Genomic DNA, 26,665 nt, shown 5'->3' with positions numbered 1-26,665 from the left:
GTAGGACACAACTTAGCGACTGAACAACAACAGCATGATAATCCTATATTCACTTTTTAAAGGAACCACCATACTGTTTTCCATAGCAGCTGTACCATTTTACAATTTCACCAACGGTGCACAAGGATCCTCTTGTCTTGCTTTTTTGATAGCAACCATCCTAATGGGTGTGAGGTGGTATCTCATTGTGGCTTTGATTTGCATTTCCCTAACAATTAGTGATGTAGAAGGCAATGGCAAGCCACTCCAGTACTCTTGCCTAGAAAATCCCATGGATGGAGGAGCGTGGTAGGCTGCAGTCCATGGGGTCCCTACGAGTCGGACACAACTGAGCGACTTCACTTTCACTTTTCACTTTCACACAATGGAGAAGGCAATGGCAACCCACTCCAGTGTTCTTGCCTGGAGAATCCCAGGGATGGCAGAGCCTGGTGGGCTGCCGTCTGTGGGGTCGCACGGAGTCAGACACGACTGAAGCGACTTAGCAGCAGCAGCAACAACAATTAGTGATGTTGAACATATTTTCATGTGTTTACTGACCATTTGGATTTTTATCTTCGGAGAAGAGTCTTTTCAAATCTTTTGCTCTTTTTAAAAATCAGATTGTTTTGCTGTTGAGTTCTAGGAGTTTTATATATATATATATATATATTTATATTCTGGTTAATATCCAGATATGTCCATATGATATACATCCATATTATCATATATATATGAGATATATCCATATATGATATATTCTGGATATTAACCCCTTATCAGATACATAATTTATAAATATTTTCTCCCATATCCCTGAGTTTTTTATTTGAGATCTGAGAATCTGCATCTCTAACAAGTTCCCCGGTAACACTGACATTCCAGGGGCCTACACTTTGAGAGCTACTGCTCTAAGGCAATATTGTTAAACACTTCACAACCTCACCTAAACATCACGTTATCATTTTTGTTTTACAGAAGATGAAATGGATACTCAAAGGAGTAAAACTTGCCCAGGGTTATTCTAACAAGTGGGAAAGCAGGGACCATCACCCAGTCCTCCCGACCTAGCATCATGCTGCACCCATCTCTGCCACAGTAAGTCAAATCGGTTCACCAGAGAATACACGCTAATGACCAGTACAATGGACTTGAGGGGACAGGTGGTGCTTTGCAAGCTCTGTCTCTCTTTGCTTAAGTCAGGACTAAATTTCTGGACATCTTTCCTGGATGTTATGTTCTGGCTTCATTAGGGTGAATTGATAAATCGAAAGGAATCTACAGCAAGGAGGAAAATGGTGGGACACGGGGGTGGACACGGGGCCTAGTATGGCTGGACCAGACGGACCTGATGAAGGAACTCGCTCAAGAGCCAGGCGTTTGGCTTTGGTAGATTAGGCAAGTGTTGTGCCTTCCTCCCAAAGCTGTCTGTGTTTAGACATTTCCCTGATTGCAGCCTTCAGCCAGGATCACCACTAGCCCAGAGGGGCCTTTCTTTGTATGTAGGAGGAAAAAGCACCCGAGTGCCTGGCCAGGTCTGCTGGGGTAGTGAGTTTCTGTCCCTGAGACCTCTTTGACTGGACACTACTCAGTGAGCAGCTAGAGATAAAGCGTGATAAGGTAGAGATAGATACCCCTGATAAAGGTTAACGTTACTATTGCTTTAAAGGCCATATAAGTTTAAGGGTTAGTCACTCAGTCATGTCCAACTCTTAGCAACCCCATGGATTGTATGTAGCCCACCAGTCTCCTTTGTCCATGGGATTCTCCAGGCAAGAATACTGGAGTGGGTTGCCATTCCCTTCTCCAGGAGATCTTCCTGACTTAGGGATTGAAGCCTGGTCTCCTGCATTGCAGGAAGATTCTTTACCATCTGAGCCATCAGGGAAGCCCAAGAGGGAGTATATATATGTATAATATGTATATTTATTAGTATATATAAAAGGGAATATCTATATTAATAAATACATAGAGAGAGGGAATATATGGACTCCTGATTAATCACTTCCATGGATAACCAAGGGCTGGTGGTAACCTTATATCCATGACAGCTCTAACTATTGAGCGTAAAAACAATTCATAGTTTAGTTAATTCATCAACTTTGGTGTGTACTTCATGTCATTACTTACACCCAAACCAGTGACCTATTCTGATGTAAAGCTTGTTATTTAAGGCCAGCCTTGAAATTCTATCCCTTATTAAGCATGAGAGAAAAAGAAAAATCCACCCCTCATAGACACCAAGCCCAACATATTCTTGCAAAACCTGGCGCTTTGTGTTAGACTTCACAGCTGCAAAGCAAAAGTGTGGTGGTTCGCAGGCATTTCTAAAGAGAAAATGTGGGGGTCCCCGGATGAAGATGGGGACTTTATTCGTCCTCAGATGTTGACATTCCCCAGAGCCACCACAACAAAAACAGAATTAAGATGCAAAAGGAATTCAGAACCTTCCTTTGCTATCCCAAGCCTGAGAATCTTTTCAAATTTAAATGAATATCTGTCAAACTAATTAAGAGAAGATGCAATGCTCTCATTCTGCGCTCATTAGAGGACAACTTACAGGTCATAAATTCTGCAGGCAGTGGGAGTGAATAGGTCTCTGCTCTCTTGCTCAAGATTCCCGGCTTTGTTTATTTCCAGTTTAGCCTGTTCATCTCCTAGACTCAGAGAAACTACAAAACATGTCTTATATCAAGTTTTAATTCCTTAAGACAGAAATGGATAAGATTATGATGAGATGTTGCAACTGATGTTTTTTAATCAAGAAAACTTGGAGGAAATGAAGGGAAATTATTTATATCTGAGTGGCATCCTTTGTTTCCCCCAAGACATTTTATATTTATGAGCAGATTTCAACACACACACACACACACACACACACACACACACACACAGAGTGTTTCCCTGATTTTTGCAGCTTCTGATATTGAGACTCAATAAACTGATTTGGTAAAATACACTCACACTGTGTCAGAGTGTGTCAGACTCTGCGTAAAGATTAACATTCCAAAACCACTTCCTGTGTTTATCGGACTCTTGCCAGCTACCCAGCCCAATACTATGTATTTAATTTAATGCATACATATTTAATTAATAATGTGGGTAACTCTGCAGGCAAAGTTTTTACCCCCATTTTACAGATAAGAGGATTAGGAGCAGTTATCTTGCACCACACTGGTAAGCAGCAGTCAGTAGAAAGCATGATGCTTAAAAATATTTGGGACTCCCGTGGTGGTCCAGTGGTTAAGACTCCGCCTGCCAATCTGCCTGCAGGTGACACGGGCTTGATCCCTGGTCCAGGAAGATTCCGAATGCTGTAGAGCAACTAAGCCCATGCACCACAACTATTGAAGCCCTAGAGCCCAAGTGCCTGTGCTCCGAAACAAGAGAAGCCACCGCAAGGAGAAATCCTCTCACTGCAACTAGAGATAGCCCCTGATCACTGCTACTAGAGAAAGCCTGGGTGTAGCAACGAAGACCCAGCACAGGCCAAAATGAATACATTTAATATAGTCCTCTTGACAAATTCTTGGAAATCTGAAATGATAAAGAATGAGTCTGTATCTAAACTGTTATTTTTTAGAAAGAAATTTAACTGGAGCTATTAGAATTTCCACTGAATATCTTTAAAGATGGGCTTCCCTGCTGGCTCAGATGGTAAAGAATCTGCCTGTGACGTGGGAGACCCAGGTTCGATCACTGGGTCAGGAAGATCCCCTGGAGGAGGAAATGGCAACCCACTCCAGTATTCTTGCCAGGAGAATTCCAAGGGCAGAGGAGCTTAGCGGGCTACAGTCCATGGGGTCGCAAAGAGTTGGACACAACTGTGTGACTAAGCACAGCACAGTCTTTAAAGATACACTTCAGAAAACAAGGATTTCCCATTTATTTAAAAGCCTACATGCTTTCCTTATTTTTTCTATCCTCTGGGATTTATGCCACTAAAAATATATTGTTCCTTTCTTCAGCAATTCCATTAGGCTTTCTCCCTGGGGTCACTCGGCTGAGTTGCACAATGCCTCAGCCACGTGGGCAGTTTTGTTTGACCATTTCCTTATGATTTCTTCCTTTTGCTACTTATATCAGATTGTTATCATTTCTGCTTAACCAAGTTAGAGAGATGGGTTACACTCACTTGCTCTCTGTCAACACACTAATAGTTTAATGGGATGCTCTGCTCAGTTGCTCAGTCATGTCTGACTTTTTGAGACTCCATGGCCTGCAGCCCAGCAGGCTCCTCCGTCCAGGGGATTTTCCCAGCAAGAATACTAGAGTGGGTTGACCTTTTCTCCTCCAGGGGATCTTCCCAACCCGGGGAATCGAACCTGGGTCTCCTGCATTGGCAGGTGGATTCTTTACAGCTGAGCCACCAGGGTAGCCCCACCAGCATACCACTGAGTCACCAGGGTAGCCTCATAGTCAATGAGATACAGAATTTGAGGCTATGATTCTGATCAAATTCAAATCTAATTTATGGTGTTCATTATTTTTCAAAGTCTTCTTAGAATTTCTATAAAGTGAAAGTCACTCAGTTGTGTCCAACTCTTTGCGACCCCATGGACAGTATTCTCCAGGCCAGAATACTGAAGTGGGTAGCCTTTCCCTTCTCCAGGGGATCTTCCCAACCCAGAGAACGAACCCAGGTTTCCTGCATTGCAGGCGGATTCTTTACCAGCTGAGTCACAAAGGAAGCCCAAGAATACTGGATAAGGAGAGTTATTCTCTCCCATAATCAGGCAATAAAATGGGGCTTCAAAAACCCCTTTTCTGAGCTGAATGTCACTGACACGTTGTTGTTTCCTGAGTAAATCTCAGCCCTCCATTGCTCCATTCATGCTTTTAATTAAGGTTTACTCTGATAATGCCACGCTGACCATCACCTCCACGGCAGCACCCACACTGCTGAAATCAGCATGAAACAGAGCCACACATTCCCTCATACTGATGCTCTTATCACCATGGGGACATGACTTTTACAGCCTATGTTTCAGTTGTAGAAGAGGATACTTAAATCAAAATCAGTTTAATGTTTATTGGCAAAGCTTTGTTGAACACTGAATCAAATGTGTATCTACTTTGCCCTTGGAGAATTGAACTCCAAAGCCACATTACATTGATTTTAACATTTTAGAGACAAAATGTATCTGAGACATCAACTAGTTCATATTTTTAATTTATAGATGAGTAAATCCATATCATTACACTTTCAAGTATTTAGTCATTAATTTGAAATTCAATCTAGAGCAAATAGAACAGAATTCTCAGATCTTTTATTTTGAATATAATATCACTTCTGTCTTATAAAACTTACAATTTTAGTGTTTCTACATTCTATTCATCTCCCTTCCCACTACTGCTTTTAGGTGGTTATGATTTCAAGAGACTGTCCAACAATTACTAACATTAATCCTTGAAAAATAATGACTTCTAATATGTTCAAGGCATTCCTTAGATGAATCGTTCTTATTTTAACATTTTAAGAAGAAAATTTAGGCTTTTGAGAGATCATTCTGATCAAGTGCCTCTGTTTACTGGAATAACACACAGGCAACGTAGCTATTTCACTAATAAGGAAGTATGTACCAAAATGACATATCAGGCTCTAAAGCAGTCATGTGTCTTTATGCAGGAGGGCAAATGAGATATGTTTCTAGGAAATAAATGGAAAAACCAACGTCCTCTGTTGAGAAGGGAAGGAAAAGTAGGCTGAGGAACTACGGAGCCTTTGCTGTCCCCAGCACCTGTCTTTCTCACTTCTTCCCTGGGGATGGTGGGAGACTCTCCCAGATCTCTCCAGGGAAGCATGTGATTCATTCTGGGGAGGGAAGGTATCTGTCACACACTGGTAATAAAATTTATGAAGCCAAAAAAAAAAAATCCACCAAAGCTGTGAACTCATCTCCACCTGTTTATGCACAGCATTTTGATCCTATCCTGCTTTAGGGACAATAAATATAACATGTCAGGAACTTGGCACACATAGAGCCAGAATATATTTGATACCAACATGCCTTAGAGCACGGTCATCTGCAAGTATTACACCAGCTGAAATTGTTGAAAGCATCCTCTTTCAAGGCAACTGGAAACTCAAATTCTAATATGTGTCCCATGTTGCCTGAAGATTAGGATGCATCCGAGGCCTGGGAATCCAAGCTGTTGATCTTATTCTAGCATTTCACATGGTCATACTGCATAGAGAGCCAAAGGATTCGGTGATACATCAATAAAGCTCTGTCCTGCTAATTACAAAATATGTGTCTTTAAAAGATGACTGTCTCAAGGAACATGAGGAAAGATTAGACACTTTCCCACCACATTAGATTTAGGCAAGCTGCAGTGGCTCCAATCCATCAGTCTCAATAGGCTACATGCCAATAAAAAAAGTTCAGAAAAAAAAAAAACCCTACCATGTATCAAGCACTTACTTTGTGCTAGTGACAAGCATTGGCACATTTAATCCTCACAATCACCCTCTGAGGAAAAAACCATCATCCTCATTGTGAAGATAAGGAAACTGAGGTGCTGGAAGAGAAGTGATCTGTCCAAAGTTCGAGAATCACATAGAGCCAGTGACAGAGCCAGGATCTGAATCCAGCCAGTCTGGCTCAAGATTCTTCTCTCCAGGGACATCCCTGGTGGTCCAGTGGCTAAGACTCCGAGTTCCCAATGCAGGGAGGCTGGGCTGGATCCCTGCTTGGGGAATTAGATCCGACACGCCACAACTAATACCCAAATAAGTAAATAAATAAATCTTTTCTAAGAGTCTTCTCTCTGAACTCATATCACATTTGCACAATGAGTTCCACTGACATAACTGAAGATGTGCTAACATTCATCACCATGAAATGTAATTTGCTTTCCTGCAGCCTGACCAAGAGGGATTCCACCTAAAAATCATTTTGTATCATTGGTTGAGTTTATTTATTATAATTAAATTTACTTCTGCTTACTATTTACCAATTTACTGCCACTAGGAAGCCTACATACTAGAAGGTAATCTTTCAAAGACAAAGCAAAAGTTTTTGAAAGAGAACAAAAGCAGGAAAGCTGACACAGGGCTGTGGCAGTCATTTATCATGAATTTATATAATTTTATAGCCTTCAATAAACACAGTTAAATGCATAGCAAAATGTGGATTAACTTTATATCTTGCAATTTAGAAATGAGTAAAATAAAATATGGTAGGAAAAGCCCTTTGTCCAACCCTTTCTTTTTGAGATGATATGATTCCTATAGCACTTTTTAATTTTTTTTGAGTTAATCTTAGACTCACTGAGGACTTTTTGTATCATGAGCAGCACTTATCTCAGAAGTTGAGTTGGAAAGTACTCAAATCAATAGTTTGTGAAACAATGGGCTTCCCTGGTGGTTCAGTGGTAAAAAATGGGCTTCCCTGGTGGTTCAGTGGTAAAAAATCTACCTGCCAATTCAGGAAACACAAGTTTGATCCCTGATCTGGGAAGATCCCACGTGTCGAGAAGCACCTAAGCCTGTGAGCCACAGCTACTGAGCCAGTGTTCTAGAGCCTGGGAGCTGCAACAACTGAAGCCCTCTCGCCCTAGAGCCCTGGGGTTCAGGGAGCCCTAGAGCCCTCTGAAGCCACCGCAATGAGAAGCCAGGATATAGCAACTGGAGAGTAGCCCCCACTTGCTGCTACTAGAAAAAAAGCCCACAGCAGCGAAGACCAAGCTCAGCTGAAAATAAATAAATAAAACTATTAAAAAATAGATAAAATAGTTTGTGAAATTAAGATAATCAAAGAAAACAGAGGAGAAGGAACGAAAGGAAAGTTCTGTGATTACTCTTGGATGGCTCCACACTTGGCAAGAGTTGGAAAGGCCAACCCTCCCTCTCCTTGAAAAAGTGTTGAAACCTGACAGCACTTCCTCACCCAACATCCCTCTTCGGCTCCTTCCCTTATCACCACAGAACCACAGACGGCTAAACCTCACTAGTTGAAAAATGAACACTCAGTTAATCCAGTTGTTGTTTTTTTTCCACCCACAATCTTCCAAGCCACCAGCCTGATGATTTTTTGGACCAAGGTGCCTGATAATTTGAGAGTTGTGTAGAAAAAAGACAGCCCAGACTAAACCTATTAAAAGGATTAGCAGTTGTTTCCCTATATAGGCAGAAGAAAATAATTTCAGTTCTCAGAAAGCAATTGGAAGGCTAATTTCTCCCTGAAAGAGACAGTCCAGTATTGGATAATAATCACCTGATATTCCCAACAGCATTATTTAACTCAGGATTTCTCAACTTGTGCCATGTAGGCCAGACAATTCTGTGTTTGGGGGCTGTTCTGGGCACTGTAGGACCTGACCTCTCTCCACTAGAGCCAGCAGCACAACTTCCCCACAGTGACAACCAAAACTACCTCCAGACCTTTAAAGGTCCAGATTGGGTGGTTTGGGGGTGGGGCCGTGGGCACGAAACCGCCTCCAAGGTGAGAACCGCTAAATTTGTGACTATCACCGAATTCTCTTCTTTCTCTGTCACAGCAAACAAATTATGGATGGTTCATTTTAAACATTTTAAAAACTTCTCTTGGTCTTCCCTGGAGGTCCAGTGGTTAAGACTCTGCACTTCCATTTCAGGGGGAGTGGGTGTAATCCCTGGTCAGGGAACTAGAGTCCCACATGCCATGTGGCCAAAAAGAGAATGAATAAATTTAATAAATAAAGTAATACACAAAAGTAGCTTTTAAAAAAGCTTTTTCCTTTCTTTCTCAAAGGCATAGTAGATTTCAGAGTAGTACAAAAGACAGACTTTCCACTTTTCCTAGTCTCTGATTCTCATGGTTGCTTCACAGGGATTGGGTGACAATCAAGGACAATAATAAATGGGTGTGCTAAGTTGCTTCAGTCGTGTCCAACTCTTTGCAACCCCATGGACTGTAGCCTGCCAGGCTCCTCTGTCCATGGGATTCTCCAGGCGAGAATACTGAAGTGGGTTGCCATGCCCTTCTCCAGGGGATCTTCCTGATCCAGGGACCGAAGCGGCATCTTTTGGTCTCCTGCATTGGCAGCTGGGTTCTTTACCACTAGCGCCACCTGGAAAGGCCCAGGAACAATAAGTAAAGTGAAGTGAAAGTCGCTCAGTCGTGTCCGACTCTTTGCGACCCCATGGACTATACAGTCCATGGAATTCTCCAGACCAGAATACTGGAGTGGGTAGCTTTTCCCTTCTTCAGGGGATCTTCCCAACCCAGGGATCGAACCCAGATATCCCGCATTGCAGGCAGATTCTTTACCAGTTGAGCCACAAGGGAAGCCCAATAAGAGCTTATACCTAAATGTGTCTTTCTTATCCCAGGCACAGTAACAATGTTAACTCCTGAATTCTCACCACTCCCCTTTTTACAGGTGAGAGATAGAAGCACAGTAGTTGTTTGTTTTCAGTTACAGGGCAGCATAAAACATTTTTAATTTGTGAAAGCATAGCATTTATAAAAATATCACACCTACGGGCGATGAAAACTGGCACGACCATCAGGAACATTCCAGAGCAATGACCAGAGTTACAATCACTATCTTATCGAGACCGTTTCTTGATAAGGAAAATGAAGCATACCTTCTTTGGGTGCAACTGGATGAGAAAACCACATGCTTAGTAGGAAATATTCTTCATTGATTTAATAAATATAAAATATCAAATGTAGCTTCACAGTTGACTGTATATCCTAGAAAAACATCTCAGTCATGTGAAAACCAAGAGTACACAGTGCTCGGCCTTCTTTCAGTGGCTCCTATAGACTAATGGTATGCTTCTCTATCCCCAGCGTAGTCACCCTCATCTCCCAAGACACCTCAGGAAGCAGCAGGGGTGTCTGGGACCTCCATTCTGATTCACGTAGCACGCACCTTCCTCTCCTTGGGCCAATATTAGGAAGGTAACGTTGCATACATTCACCACCTAACAGATGCCAGCCCAAGGAATAATCAAAGTCTGTAAAAGCAAACCGTGTCTTTTCTCAATGTCTGAACACTGGCATTAACAACAAGGATGGCAGCAGCAACAACGGCCACTTCTACCACGTGTGACCAGCATGCTGCCTGCCAGGCTTTATGTTCATTACCCCTTAACCCTCACAACAGCTCTGTGAGCTGAGTCATATTTCCCCCACTTTACAGATGAGGTTCATAAAGGTAAGTATCCTGCCCAATGTGATAGAAAATACTGACTTGGTATTCAAACCCAGGACCATTCAACTCCAAAGCCTGAGCTATTATCCCATGGTGACAAGCATAGGGAGACAGAAAGAACCCGTCTTAAGAGTAGATTGCCCGTCTACTCTTAAGAACAGAACAAAAAATACTTTCTCCAAAAAAATGGGGAGGGACTTGCCTGGTGGTCCAGTGGCTAAGACTCTTGGCTCCCAATGCATAGGGCCTGGGTTCAATCCCTGGTCATGACACTAGGTCTTATATGCCACCACTAAGCATTTGCATGGCACAACTAAAGATCCCACATGCTATAACTAAGACCTGGGCAGCCAAATAAATAAATATTAAAAACAAACAAAAAAATAAAAAGAATGGGGAAAGGGTTTGAGATACCCTAGGTTTATATCATTTTACTTTAGAAAGAACGTGTGTGTGCTTAGTCACGTCCAACTCTTTGCAACGCCATGGACTGTAGCCCGCCAGGCTCCTCTGTCCGTGGGATTCCCCAGGCAAGAATACTGGAGTGGATAGCCATTCCCTTCTCCAGGAGGTCTTCCCAATCCAGGGATTGAGCCCAGGTCTCCTGCACTGCAGGCAGATTCTTCTCTATCTGAGCTGCCAGGGAAGCCCCTTGAAAGAATAAAAGTGATGAACTAGCTGTCTGCAGCTGGGCATTGTTTTCTTGTAAAGACTGACCATCCACTGCAGGAGGCTGTGCTGTACGTGAAACGAGAGGAACCATGTCCTCTGATACCACCCGATCATTCTCTGGAGGGACCCAGCTCAAGACCAGAGTGTTCTCCCTCAATCACAAAAGCAACTCTTAGAGCCTTCTTTTTAATCTTTAACTATAGGCTCATATAAGGAACTTTTTATGGTTACTCAACAGTTAACACCTTACTACACACCGTGTCAAAGTTCTCGAGTTTATCAGTCTTTGCTGGGAAGCCAGAACCTTCCATTGAGCTGCTGAAGTTAAAAAGCTAGGAGTGATTCTGACCATCTCCTGCTCCCTCATCCAGAGAGCCAGCCTGCTACCTGCTCTACCTGTTCTACCTTCTAGATGCCCATCCCGCCACTTGCACCCCTCTCCTTGCCATAGCCTTAGTGCAGGCCTTCACTATTTCTCACCTGGACCAGTCCTCGCCCACTAATTTCTATTCCTCTAGACTTGCCATCTTCAAAACTACCCTCCAAAATGTAGCCAGGATGGCCCCTCCCAAACACAAATCTGATTTTGCCCCCATCTATCATTTTTTAAAAACTAAAACATAGTTGACTTATAATATTTCAGGTATATAGAAAAGTGATACAGTTATATTCAGTTATATATATATGTGAAAGTGAAGTCGCTCAGTCATGTCCGACTCTTTGCAACCCCACAGACTGTAGCCTACCAGGCTCCTCTGTCCATGGGATTTTCCAGGCAATAGTACTGGAGTGGATTGCCATTTCCTTCTCCAGGGGATCTTCCCAACCCAGGGCTTGAACCTGGGTCTCCCACATTGTAGACAGATGCTTTACTGTCTGAGCCACCAGGGAAGTCATATATATATGATGTATACATATATATATACATACATATGTATATATATATTATTTTTCATATTCCTTTCCAATATAGATTATTACAAGATATTGAATATAGTTCCCTGTACTATATAGTCAGTCCTTGTTGTTTATCTATTTTATATATAGCAGTTTGTATCTGCTAATCCCAAATTCCCAATTTGTCCCTCCCCCTGACTTTTCCCTTTGGTAAGCATCAATTTGTTTTTTAGGTCTGCCAGTCTGTTTCCATTTTGTATATAAGTTCATTTGCATCATTGTCTTAGATTCCATGCGTAAGTGATATCACACGATATTTATCTTTCTGCTAACTCCACTGTGATTATCTCTAGATCCATCCATGTTGCTGAAAATGACATTATTTCATCTCCCCTGATCTACCTTTTAAATTCCTCATTAGCTTCCCATCACCTTCAGGGTCCTGTTAAAACTTATGAGGGTCCTCACGTATGTCCTTCAGTCAAAAAACAGCAAATACATTCAGACAGCCCACGAGGCACCTTGTGCGAATTAGACAAAGTCCCTGCCAACTCCAGGGGGTGCAGCTTCTCCAGGGAGCAAAGCCCAGGTGGGATTTCAGCCCTGCTCCCACCCCATCTCTGTCCACCCCTTTTGTGGGTCACAAGTGCACGATCAGCCGTGCAGCCCTGACATCAGGGTCTTTTCAAGCACCTCTTAGTTTACTTTGTTTAGAACACCTCTACCTACTAAATCTCTCTACCTACCTCCTGTTTGCCATTCTGATAATCAAGACAATTATCCTTTTCCAAGAAGCGTTCACCTATCCTATGCGACCAGGATAACTTTGTCCTAGTGTGCCTGTGATAGACTTTCCTATCCATTTCCTCCAGTAGACGCTGCATTCTATGAAGCCAGAACCCTATCTTTCAGATCTCTGTGCCTAGAAAGCCTAGCACAGTGCCCGGGAGACTGCAGACCAAGAGCTGCCAAATGTCACATGAACAATGCCTCGTTTTCTTAGTCTTGTCACCGAGTAAGACCCTCAGCAATTTGGAGATTAGGCTACAGGGGAAGTCTGCTTCCTCAGATTACATAATCCCTACTCAAATAACCAGAAGCCAGACCTCATTTAGCAATCATTTCATTAACCTATGATTAAGAAGAATCTTAGATTTCAACTTCCTGTCCTCTCTGTGGAGTAAACTAATACATCTGTCTTTCACTATTATGTCTTTTACTGGATTCTCCACCATCATTATCATATCCACTTCCCAGACTTTGGGCTCCTCTGGTGGCTCAGATGGTAAAGAATCTGCCTGCAATGCGGGAGACCTGAGTTTGATTCCTGGGTTGGGAAGATCCCCCTCACTTCAGTATTCTTGCCTGGAAAACCCCAAGGACAGAGGAGCCTAGAGGGCTACAGTCCATAGGGTCACAAAAAGTCGGACACAACTGAGTAACTTTTCACTTCACTCCACTCCCAGACTTAACAAGAGCCATCCAGCTGGATGGCAGGTGGGTGTGCTGGAGGGTAGGGGAATTAGAATTAGTGGTACTTTCTACTTTCTCTAGTGTTTGGATGTTTTTGGAATAAAAGTGAGTGAAAATAAATACTAAAAATTAAATAAAGAGGGGCTTCCCTGGTAGTCCAGCAGTTGGGACTCCAAGTTTCCACTGCAGGCAGCGTAGGTTCTATCCCTGTTAGGGAACTAGAATCCCACCTGAGGGCGGGTCGGAGGGCAAAAAAAAGAAAAGAATCCCACATGCCATATGATATGGTCAAAAAATAAAAAATAGTTAGCCATGCTCACTGAACCACAGGCTCAGATTCATGTATTTCCGCCTTTCTTGGGATCTTCTCCACGGGTCCTGTATGGCTCTCCCATTTGGCCTGTCCTTCAGGCCAGGCTGACTTCATGCATGACTCTGCTCAGTTCTCCTGCTCACACCCTCCTCAAACCGCTCATATATCCCTTCCTGACACAAGTCCAGAATTCTCTTCTCTATTCAAGCCAGACCACAGGAAGCAGAACCTGGAGACTTAAAATGTCTGTCAAAAGTACTTGTATATCTGAAATCTAGCTATTCTATTTGTGAAAAATGTATTTCAATAGGGTGCGAGCCATTTTAAGAAGGACCGGGCAGATACCACACAGTTCTGCTCCGAGGTGTTATTATCTTCCTGCTCACAACTTCTCTAAGGGAGCATGGCCCTGCCCAAGCCCCTGCTGCAGGTGTGAGGCCAGACCAGCTCTTCCTTGGCCATAAGCAGAGCCATTCACGTTGTTGCCCATGGAAGATGGACCCAGGGCCCAGGGCCTGAGTTAGAAAGGTGATGAAAGCTGGAGAGCTGGAGGATATGTGGCCCATGGCTGCGTGGTGAGCGAGCACCACACACGAGCGGACATGGGAGGACAGACACCCGGAAGTTGGGGGAAATGCTTGGTGGACTTGGTGGTTGTCATTGCAAGTGACACTGAACCTACAGAGAAATTTAAGCAAAAATGGGAATTTCTCGGGAAGGTCAAGGAGGGAGACAGTCCCAGGAATTGTAACTATTTTCAGGTTCTTCCTTATGCTCATCTTTTTGGATGTGTGTATATCTGTGTGTCTGTCTGTCTGTCTCAATTTCAATGTTTTTCTCTTTCTCTTTTTCATATATATACTTTTCTCTACACTAAATAGGACTCTTCTTCAGTGTGTTTGTGTGTGTGTGCTAGGAGGGTGGATATGGATGCAGAAAGTAAGCATGCAGCAGAGAACTTCAGTTTTACTTCATCCCATATCAGTCCAGTCACTCAGTGTATCCAACTCTGTGACCCCATGGACTGAAGCACTCCAGGCTTCCCTGTCCATCACCTACTCAAACTCATGTCCATACAGTTGGTGATGCCATCCAACCATCTCATCCTCTGTCATCCCCTTCTCCTCCTGTGTTCAATCTTTCCCAGCATCATGGTCTTTTCCAATGAGTCAGTTCTTCACATCAGGTGGACAAAGTTTCAGCTTCAGCATCAGTCCTTCCAATGAATATTCAGGACTGATTCCCTTTAGGATGGACTGGTTGGATCTCCTTGCAGTCCAAGGGACTCTCAAGAGTCTTCTCCAACACCACAGTTCAAAAGCATCAATTCTTCAGCGCTCAGCTGTCTTCACAGTCTGACTCTCACATCCATACATTACTACTGGAAAAGCCATAGCCCTGACTAGACAGACTTTTGTTGGCAAAGTAATGTCTCTTATTTTTAATATGCTGTCTAGGTTGGTCATAGCTTTTCTTCCAAGGAGAAGTGTCTTTTAATTTTATGGCTGCAGTCACCATCTGCAGAGATTTTGGAGCCCAAAAAGATAGAGTCTGTCACTGTTTCTATTGTTTTTCCATCCATTTGCCATGAAGTAATGAGACCAGATGCCATGATCTTAGTTTTCTGAATGCTGAGTTTTAAGCCAACTATTTCACTCTCCACTTTCACTTTCCTCCAGAGGTTCTTTAGTTCTTCACTTTCTGCCATAAGGGTGGTGTCATCTGCATATCTGAGGTTATTGATATTTCTCCCTGCAGTCTTGAATCCAGCTTGTGCTTCATCCAGCCTGGCATTTCACATGGTGTACTCTGCATATAAGTTAAATAAGCAGGATGACAATATACAGCCTTGATGTACTCCTTTCCCAATTTGGAACCAGTCCATTGTTCCACGTTGCTTCTTGACCTATATTCAGATTTCTCCACAGGCAGGTCAAGTGGTCTGGTATTCCCATCTCTTTAAGAATTTTCCAGTTTGTTGTGATCCACACAGTCAAAGGCTTTGGCATAGTCAATGAAGCAGAAGTAGATGTTTTTCAAATTAACCACTTCAAGAAAGAGAAAGCTCTGCCTTCTCTTAGATTCTGTATAAAATCTCAGGGAAGATTCTGAGCTGCTGGGCTTGGATACACTCTTATCTAAGACAGGTCTTTATGACTGTTTATTTAATGGTCATGATCCCCTTATTCCTCACAAACATAATTCTGATCCTATGCTCAGAAAGGTGGATGCTTCCACATCCCCAAGAAGTAAATCTTTCTTCATCAGGACTTCCCTGGAGGTCCAGTGGTTAAGACTTTGCGTTCTAATGCAGGGGGTGTAACTTTGATCCCTCGTCAGGGAGCTAGGATCCCACATGCCTCGGGGCCAAAGAACCAAAACATAAAACAGAAGCAATATTGCAACAAATTCAATAAAGACTTTAAAAAGTTTATTTTAAAAAAATCATTCTTCATCTACATTCATCATGGTACTCTGACTCCCACGTCAGGACTACTCTAGCAAATCAGCTCTGACCCAAAGGAAAGTTTGTAGGAAAGTTTTGGGGAAGATGTTCCTCAGTTTTGCTAAAATACACCAAACTGGGACTCCTTCCTGCCTTTGGACAACGTTATGCAAAGACATGATGCCTGGAGTCACAGCAGCCATCTTGTAATCATGAGGGATGAACCTGAAGATTAAAATCATCATGCAAAGGATGGTAGAATGGAAACAGGTAGAGCTGGAACCTTGATGACATCCTATGCCATTCAGTTAACCCTGGAACCATATCCATTAGGAAGCCCATCTAAAAGGAGAATAATGGAACTAATGTTCAAAGTCAACTGAAATGAGGGACTATATAGTCCAAGGAGAAAGTGAAGAGCTGCCTACTTGCTGAATCATAATAAAGGCTGGTGGTCACACATCTTACTATGTGTCAGGCAGTGTTCTAAGTGCTTTATATGTATTACTTTATTTAATCTATGCAACAACCCAACAAAATATCAATAGATACTTTAATTATTCTCTACTTTTAAGATTGGTAAAAACAAGACTCAGAACCATTGAGGAATTTGTCCAACATCACAAATCCAGCAATGCCAAGGTGGGAAAATCACTGAGACTCTCAACTCCTCCACACTTAATCATCACATTAAACTTGGAAGTGTTCCTGGTTTGCTGCGATTGGATTCCTCAAGCTTCACTGCTACCCTTCAAAAAAACATCTTTTTATTTGAGTTGGTCTGAGTGGGTTTACCCTTACTGCACCCAAATGTTCCCCCAGGCACCAGCACTGGCCAAACTGGGGCTTCCTTTCTCTGCCCCTTAATAACTCTGTGAGTCTCAGGGTCCATTCGTTAAATGTACCGTTAAATGGTGGTGGTGGTTTAGTTCCTAAGTTGTGTCTGAGTCTTGAGACACCATGGACTTTAGCTTGCCAGGCTTCTCTGTCCATGGGACTTCCCAGGCAAGAATACTGGAGTGGGTTACCATTTCCTTCTCCAGGGTATCTTCCCAACTCATGGATTGAATCCACATCTGCATTGGCAAGAAGATTCTTTACAGACTGGGCCACCAGGGAAGTCCCCCAGGTGTTAAATGTTTTAAAATGTTCAGTACCCAAATCCCCACTTTAAAAATCCTGACTTAGTGGGATTCATGGTTCCCTGGTTTGCTCCTTCCCTAATTGTCATGTGGCCAATATTAGTTTAAGGTATTTTAGGGGTACTGTTTCTAGTGTGATAGGACTTATTAATTAAAATATTAACGAGACTTAACAAAAGATGAAGCTGTTGACACTGCCTTATTATATCCTCACCTCTAATTTTATCTGTTTGCAACTTTTCAAAGTTTTTGCATTAAGTGGCATCCTGCATTCACATACATCTCTGTGCCTCTGTGAGATTAAGAAGGCATTTCTATGGCCCTACTACTATTTATTCAAGTCACACCCTCACTCCCTCACTTATTCAACAAATATTTGAGTATCCGCCATGCCCCAGGCACTATTCTAGGCACAGGTATCAACAGTTTTGTTCTCTGCCCTCATAGAGGGCAATAAAGTGTAATGATATGCCAGATCTTTTTTTTTTTCCCCTCTAAATCAACAGGAGTGCTACCACAAATGAAAAAGGTTCATAGGACTAGATAAAGTAGTTGTGGGGCACATTCAAATAGGATTTAAGGGTGCAGGTCCTGCTGGCTGACTGCCTGGGTTCAAACTCTCTCCCTCAACTGCTCTCTCATCATATGACCTTGAATAGTTTCTGAACTGGTATCACAATTGTTTAATAACTTGATAAATGGGGATTAAAATTGTAGCTTTGTCCATAGGCTTTTTAGGAGTGCATGTTTATCAGTTATTTAAAATATAAATTCATACAAGTATTTGTTCAAAAGGAAAAGCAAGCTATAGTCTATTCCTACCCACTGATCATGACTAAGCAATTCTGCATCAAGTAGCAGTGATATGACAACACCCTGATATTTGAATCTGTAAACGGGAGCACAGGACTGCCGATATTGGGAGAATAGGGGCTTCAGGCACCCGGACCAGTGTCACCACTGCAAGACCAGGGTCACCACTGCAGGAAAATGACCCATCTGACCCCTAAGTCGAACAGAGTTTCCACAATCATCTATTTCTTGCTCTCAGAATCCTTAAGATGTCGGTTAAAGAAAATTTACAGTGACTTTCCCTGCAGAATTTAGTTTTCAATAAGCATATCTTGAAAGAAAGCAGAATCACAAACTTGGAAGAGAACTTAAGAAACCAAGCTGCCATCCAAATGCTTGAGAACCCCTCTGCCCACTGGTTACCCAGCCTCGACTGGAATGTTCCCACTGCCGAGCGTACACATTTTTAGCCTCTTCCTTTACCCATCATCTCTAGTTACCATCAAGAATTTCCTTTTATTGTCCCCAAAACCACTTTTCTTGATTCTGGAGCAAGGATAAGATAACCTGGATTCTAAATGATGGCCTTCAAATGCTTGGAGAAGAAGATTCCCTCTCTTCTAGTTTCTGAGCTAGTCACTACTTGACCTGAGTTCCTACCAAAACCCTTCAAAAGTTCAAAGGAGGAGACACAGAGGTGTGTCCAAGAAGATAATTTTGAAAGAGGGTTCTCAAAGCAGCCAGGAAAACCAGTCTTGCTTCTAGGCTCAGAGGAGAAGGAAAAGACATGAATTCCTTGTTTTAATTACATCTGCACTAAATTCCTCCCCATGTGGGATCCTGTGGCCTGAAGGAGGGATCCATATCAAAACTCAAACATGAGTACATTGCGAGAGCATGTGAATTCAGTGGATTACAACAGGATTTTTGTAGCTGAAACTTAAACCAAATGTATCCAAAGACACCTAACCCTAGACAGTATGAACTTAGTGTTTTCCTAAGAGAGATAATGCTATAGTTTAAACAGGCTAGTTTTTAAAAAGTAAGCCCTCATATGTTTGAAGATATAGAATTGGGACCCTTTTAGATAATAAAATCGGACAGCTAAGGGGCTGAGTGTGGGAGTTTAATTCTCATAATGATGATCAGCTTTAATCAGAACAACACTCTCTTCTATATGCTCACATTATCCTATCTTTAAATCCTAGGTGGTGGTAATAATAAACAAAGGAACAATGGCTAACATTTATAGAAGAATTTTTATATGGTAGGCACTTAACGCTTCAAACAACTTATTTCATTTAAACCCTGCGACAGCTCTGTGAAGTAAATCCTTGTAGGGTTCACTCAGAGAAAAAGTCAAATGCTTTGCGGTGGTACAGAGGGCCATGATCTTTGCCACCACTGCACTCATCTGGTTATTCCTTTCACATGCCATCTATACTGCCCCAAGGGCCTTTGCACTTACTGTTCTCTCGGTTTCTATCTTCTTCCCCAGCTCATCCCCAGGCTTAGGTTCTCACCTCCTTCATGTCTTATGTCGTCTTCCTTCATCACCTTCCTCGTAGGCCTTCCCTCACCACCCTTCAGAAAATGACAATATCGCTTCTGCTTATATTCCCTGCTTTAGGTTTTTCCATAGCAGTTATTTTATAACCTAGTTATTTAGGGGTTTGTCTGTCTTGACCAGAATGTATGCAAGGATTTTTGTCTACTTTTGTTCACAACCCTAAACCCCCAGCATGTGGAACACAGCTGGCACGCGGTAGACACTGCATAAATACTTACTGGTTAAATTTTATACATGAGGCAATCAGTACAGAAAGGGTAAGGGGTCATGCTTTTCATAGAAAGACTAAGTTAAACTCAGAGTATACATCCTTTCCCCAAGAGTTGGTCACATTATTTTTGACCATCAGGGCAATATGTTAGATCTGAATAATACTTCCAAACAATACTAGCAATCAAAAATGTAAAGAAGTACTCCACATGTGTACTATATTCATGAGTTCTATATGTGTAGGAAAAATCACTTGTCAGAATATTTTTTGACTCTACAGGAAATATTTTATCTGACAAGATTTGAGGATATATATATTTATATCCTCTTCAGGTTTTTAAATGAAAATATAAATACTTAAGACATATTAGTCGCCGAAGCCGTCTCTCTTTCAAATACCCTGGATCAGCCAGGGCTGGACCTCGGCAGTGGAATATAGAAAAATGATATAGATGATCTTATTTACAAAGCAGAAATAGAGACACAGATGTAAATAAAATATGGCTACCAAATGGAAAAGGGATAGGGCGGAATGAATTGGGAGATTGGGATGGACATAGATACACTACTGATTTTATGGATAAAATAGATAACTAATGAGAACCTCATGTGAAGAGTTGACTCATTGGAAAAGACTCTGATGCTGGGAGGGATTGGGGGCAGGAGGAAAAGGGGACGACAGAGGATGAGATGGCTGGGTGGCATCACCTACTCGATGGACATGCGTTTGAGTGAACTCTGGGAGTTGGTGATGGACAGGGAGTCCTGGCGTGCTGTGATTCATAGGGTCGCAAAGAATCAGACACGACTGAGCAACTAAACTGAACTGAACTGAATGAGAACCTACTGCAGAGCACAGGGAATTCTCCTCGGTGCTCTGTAGTGACCTAAATGGGAAATAAATTAAAAAAGAGGGGACACATGTACACATATAGCTGATTCACTTTGCTGTACAGTAGAAACTAACACAACATTGTAAAGCGAGTATATTCCAATAAAAATTAAGAAAAGAAAATATAAATGCTTAAATATATAAAGATTTGAAAATGTATATATATATTCATTCTCATGAAAACATTTTCCCAGAGTTGTACAACCGCAAGAATGACAGCTTATTATAGATGCCATTCATTCGGGGATCATTTCCCGAGTTCCTTTTATGTGATTATATTTAACCTTCCTAATAATGCAGAAATCCAATTTGCAGATGAGGAACTATGCTCTAACAGGTTGTGCACCTTCCTAAAATAGCCCAGTACAGGGTAGAATTTAGAATGGGATATAATTCTTTTGTCTCCATCTAGAACGCCCACTCCTGCACTCACAGCTGCTGGTTAGGCTTCAGGTATTTAACATTTTATAGGCGCTTCTATCCTGAGGAAGGAACTCAGTTACTATAAATGGCTAATGAGAGCCCACCAACTGAAAAACTAAAAGCGATATATATTACTTTCCTCTCTCTTTTCCCAAAGTCTACTCTTACACAGATTTTTAGAGACTTCTAGTGGAGCCCCTACATTGTCACAGTAAAAGTAGGGTCTTTGTCTGAAGTTCATTTCACTCACTAAACATCCAGTTTTATAAAGCTCACATTATTACAGAGGGGAAAAAATGCAGCTGCTGACAGGATCGCTAAGAGCAACAAATACCAGGAAAATCTCAAAAGTCTGACCACTTTTTTTTTTCTTAACCAGAGTTTTGCCAATGATTTCGCCACAGCTTTAAAAGCTTGTTTTCACCTCTACCCTTTTCCAAAAGAGAATTCCACCCCAGGGGAGAGAAAAAAATTAAGACCTCAAACCAAGTACAAATTGCTCATTTAAAGAACAGGAATTAAGAATGTGGGGGCTTTTCTTCCTTAAAAGCTCATCACTCTGTAGAAAGAATTCAAACTCTGTCTTTCTGAGCAGTGGAGCCAGTTTTTGGGTTTTGTGTTAGTTAATTTTAATTAAAAAAAAGAGAGGGGGGGCACCATTCTTGAGAAGCTGTTGCTATGAGACTTCCTGGGCCTCAACAGATGGCCACAGAGCAGTTCTCAGCCCCAGCTCCGGGCTCTGAAGCCCTCCACTCAGGCATACCATTAACATTCCTGAAATACTTTCGGAGGCAAATGCGGGCCAGCCGCCTTCAGACTGGCTCACCCGCAGCTCCTGGGCCGGCCTCCCTGGCCACTGGGCCTGGGCTGAGATTTGTTATAAATGAATGATCAGGCCTCTCTAGGAAAAGGCCACAGCACAGATGCTGCCGTCAGTGGAGGCTTTGGACAAACTTTACTCACACACCCCTGGAGGTTTTGAGTCCTTCAGGTGAGCAGGTGGGTGCACATGAGTATGCAGACATTCAAACATATGTGCACGCACACACACACATATGCACAGGCAGCTCACTCCACACCCAATTCAGTTCATTGTTGGGAAGCCTCTGACCCCTCCGCATCATAGTGGTCCAGTTGAGAGCAGCAGAGTTTTGGACTGAAGCCTTTTTAGTCTCCAGAGTTGCTGAGGAAGAGGCTTAAGCATTCCTGATTTCTCCTCCGACAGAAAGGAAGGGAGAAAAGCAAAGCGGGGCGGATTCTACGTTCACACTAACTTCTTGGTGCTGCTGGACAAACCATTCTCCATCATCACTTTTCTCGCTCTTCCAAACTGGGATGATGATATTGACCCACATGCATCAGAGAGAGGAACTGATTAACCTGATTAATAAACAACTGTGAAATCACTGCATTAATATCAGTGAATAAATATCATACGACCAGCCTCCGGTGCTGCCAGGGAAGAAGGTAAGGAAGGAACTTAGAGACGGCACTTCGGGGTCTAATCGTAGGGGCCGCCGCCCCTGGAGGGCTGGTATGGATTACCGACCACAGGTTTTGGTGGAAAAGGTCTCCCAGTGCCCGCATGGGTCACTAAGGAGCTTTGGGACTTGGAAAAAAACAAGTGATTCTCAACAGTCACAGCTTTTCAGGGTGGGGCTCATTTAAATTCCATCTCCTGAGTTGTCGCCACAAAACCAGGTCTGGAGTGTACAAGCAAAGTCCTACCGAAGTGTCTGATGCCAGTGTCACTGGATCACTTGACGGGACATCAGAGCCATCCCACCAGTTTCATTTCACAGACGTTCGTTAAGAGCGATCTCCCTATATATCAGATGACAGGCCACAAACACCGCACCGCCACCATCATCTGACGTTCATTTTTAAATCCAATCTGTGCAACTAGGAACAAAACAACTTGAGACTGCTTAGGTTCCCACCTTCCAAAATCACCCATCTGTTCTGACCTAAAGCTTTCCTCTCATCTCCAAGTTGTGAACATTAGGATTGCTGGAAACAATTTAAAAACACAAAACAAAACATGCCTTTTAGAAGCTCAGCCTAACAGGAAGTGCACCTCTTTCCTATTAACCAGGGACGTTTTCATGAAGCCATCTATAGCAGGGTGGAGATGAGGACTTTTTCCATTTGTCTAGGGCTATGGTGAACTCCGGGAGTTGGTGATGGACAGGGAAGCCTGGTGTTCTGCGATTCATGGGGTTGCAAAGAGTCGGACACGACTGAGTGACTGAACTGAACTGAACTGATGGAAGCCCATCTGGCAAAGGGAAGTCTGGCCCAGTTGTTCAGATTCTGAGCTCATAGCGCCCTTCATCCTCACCCGCCCCAGTCAGAAAAGCCTGGGGTAAAGGCTGGAATCTGGGACTCTTTTGAAGAAGGAGAGGAGAGACAGAGGTGAGGGGAAGGCAGAGTCTGACTTGGACGGTTTCATTTGCATAGCTGACCCTTTCTTGAGCAGAGCCACTGGGGCACACGCAGTGTGTCTGGCAGGCAACACTACTGTGCCTCATTGTGTGTCCTCCAGAACACTAGAGGGGTCCATGCCCATGGCCCCTGTGGACGAGGGAGCCTGGCAGTCATTCCACAGCTCCTGAAAGGAGATACTGGGGAAAAAAATAAATATAAGATACTTAATTCCCTGTCCCAATCTAACCCTAACAATGCTGTTCTTGGGATGATATGTGTGTGTGTGTGTGTGTGTGTGTGTTAGTTATTAACCATTGTGTTAAATTAGACATTCAGGGGTCCGCTTATACTCTGTAAATAGGTACAGGGTTTTCTACACTAATATGAAATATGCAGGTTTTGTGACTTTACTTCCTTTTTAATTAGAGCAGGTCAGGAAGCAACAGTTAGAACTGGATATGGAACAACAGACTGGTTCCAAATAGGAAAAGGAGTATGTCAAGGCTGTATATTGTCACCCTGCTTATTTAACTTATATGCAGAGTACATCATGAGAAACGCTGGGCTAGAGGAAGAACAAGCTGGAATCAAGAGTGCCGAGAGAAATATCAATAACCTCAGATATACAGATGACACCACCTTTATGGCAGAAAGTGAAGAAGAATTAAAGAGCCTCTTGATGAAAGTAAAAGAGGAGAGTGAAAAAGTTGGCTTTAAAGCTCAACATTCAGAAAACTAAGATCATGGCATCCGGTCCCATCACTTAATGGCAAATAGATGAGTAAACAGTGGAAACAGTGGCTGATTTTATTTTTCTGGGCTCCCAAATCACTGCAGATGGTGACTGCAGCCATGAAATTAAAAGATGCTTACTCCTTGGAAGGAAAGTTATGACCAACCTAGATAGCATATTAAAAAGCAGAGACATTACTTTGCCAACAAAGGTCCGTCTAGTCAAGGCTATGGTTTTTCCAGTGGTCATGTATGGATATGAGAGTTGGACTGTGAAGAAAGCTGAGTGCTGAAGAATTGATGCTTTTGAACTGCGGTGTTGGAGAAGACTCTTGAGAGTCCCTTGGACTGCTGGGAAATCCAACCAGTCCACCCTAAGGGAGATCAGTCCTGGGTGTTCATTAGAAGGACTGATGTTGAAGCTGAAACTCCAATACTTTTGCCACCTGATGCGAAGAGTTGACTCATTTGAAAAGACCCTGATGCTGGGAAAGATTGAGGGCAGGAGGAGAAGGGGATGACAGAGGATGAGATGGTTGGATGGCATCACTGACTCGATGGACATGGATTTGGGTGGACTCCGAGAGTTGGTGATGGACAGGGAGGCCTGACGTGCTGCAGTTCATGGGGTCGCAAAGAGTCGGACACGACTGAACGAGTGAACTGACTGACTGAGAGGTTTTGAAATTAGCTCTCTCTTCCTTTCTGTTTCTTTTTATAACTCTGAGGTTATTATGGACAGTGAAAATTTTTAAGATAGTGATTAGGGTTGAGATGGTATTTATCCCTCCCTATACAGCAATGACTTATCCTTAAACCAGGAAACCAACTTTGATTTATACATTCTCTAGTTTGTAATTCATAGGTGAAGGTAGCATTTTGAACTTGAACTCAATGCTAAATATTCAGTATTTATTTAACTTTCCACATTTACTTGTCCTTTAATCCCTTCAATATTTATAATTCACTTAATATCTACCTACCAACTGATCTGATTTTTCAATCATCAGCAACCATCTGTACTATGGGGCACATACATTATATTTTAAATGATTCTGTAGACTTGCATGATGATCACATTTCAACCCATGGGCAATGTCATTTCTGATGCTTCTATTCATCAGAGCAGCATTTTTAGTATTTATATTTAGTATTACAAATACACTGATCTTATTACAGGAAAATGTCTTTATAAAGAATAGTTAGCTAACAGCTGAGAAAGATGGAGACTTCCGACTGCCTATAAATAATGAAAGAAAAAAAACATATTTCAGGATGATTAACATAGATCTTGAGTACGTGGTTTCTGAATGTTTATCGCCTTGCTTTTCACCACCTCTGTCTGTTCTATTCCTGTTTACTGGTTAAATGGAATCATTTAGAAGTGGGGAACAGCTTCCTCCTATCTTTGAAATTAATATGGTGGGGAAAGTAGCCTCAGAACCTCTTTGGATTTATAAATGGATCTTCACCCATATACAGAAAGTTTTCATTAAAAAAAAATAAAAATTTTCTTCCTTATCACAACAAGCAGGCAAGGGTGTAAGCGTTTGTCCACACCACTAGTCATTTTACGAACCTTGGGTTACTAAACCCTACAATAAGAGTATGCTGACACCAATCCAAGAGGAAGACAGGATGGCCCCGAAGTATCTGTCGATCAACATAAATGTACATAAAATGAAGTCATAGCAGAGCTTAAGCTTAATCAGAATCATGGCTTAATATTCCAAAGCATCTCACTGTGACTCAAAGTTAAGTCCTTCTGTCTAGAATTTGACTTTCTCTGGAAAATAAAGGTGAGGGGAAGTGAGCCAAGCAGTACAATCAAACCCCATGCTGGAGTGAAAGTCACTAACTCCTCCGTGCTGAGCAAGCCTTAAAAAGAAAAACTGCTTTCCTATCACAAGAGGAAAAAGTTAAAGACAGCTTTAAAAAGAAGTGGGAATGAGAATTAAATGATAGCTCCTAGGATTGCACGGTTGGGAGGAGCCTATGGCACAAGCATATACATTTGTTGGCCTTGATGAAAAGTTACTTTATTCTACCATCACTGGAGCGCCTCATCAAATAGGAAGGAGTGCACAGTGAGGTGCCAGCTGCCTGCAAGGGTGACAGTGGTTTGTCAAGTACCCACCCCCTCACCATGAACATCTTTATTTCTGCCTTGGTATCATTTTGCCAGCACATCTGACACTCAAATCACTTACAAATTTCACCATAAGAGCCTAAACTGAAACAACTCCCCAGACCTTCTTTAGTTTACCTGCCCGATACAAGCATTTATGTCGAATTAAATGGAGAAATCCGGTCGAGAAATACCTGGTTTAAAAAGGACTTACCTTAAGGAAGTCTAAGCCGGCATTTCCACTGTCCTTGATTATCTGTTGGACATCTTCGTCCAGCATGACACGGGGCCAAGCCGGCGGCCCGAGGGGGCTCAGGGGCCGCGGGGAGGTGACATAGAGACACGAATCCGGCCCGGAAAGAATCCCGGGGAAGCAGCTCCGGGAAGGCGAAGGCGAGAGCTAAGACACAGGTGTCAGACACC

General features: G+C 42.5%; 1 protein-coding gene across 4 annotated transcripts in view; it reads right to left on the bottom strand.

Moving 5' to 3' along the window:
* SHROOM3 (shroom family member 3) overlaps window positions 1-26,665 on the bottom strand; it is a 331,372-nt gene that overhangs the window by 155,699 nt on the left and 149,008 nt on the right. Inside the window, exon 1 of one of the 4 annotated variants that reach the window (XM_019962964.2) lies at window positions 26,457-26,614. The exons of the other annotated variants lie outside the window; for them this stretch is intronic. The gene's annotated coding sequence lies outside the window, so the exon portion shown is untranslated. Of the gene's footprint in view, window positions 1-26,456; window positions 26,615-26,665 lie in introns of those variants that run through there. 4 annotated transcript variants of the gene reach the window in all.

Source organism: Bos indicus, chromosome 6, assembly GCF_029378745.1.
Source record: "Bos indicus isolate NIAB-ARS_2022 breed Sahiwal x Tharparkar chromosome 6, NIAB-ARS_B.indTharparkar_mat_pri_1.0, whole genome shotgun sequence".
NCBI lineage: Eukaryota > Metazoa > Chordata > Mammalia > Artiodactyla > Bovidae > Bos > Bos indicus.
The sequence above is the reverse complement of the archived record's forward strand: the minus strand, read 5'-3'. Positions and strand labels throughout refer to the sequence as shown.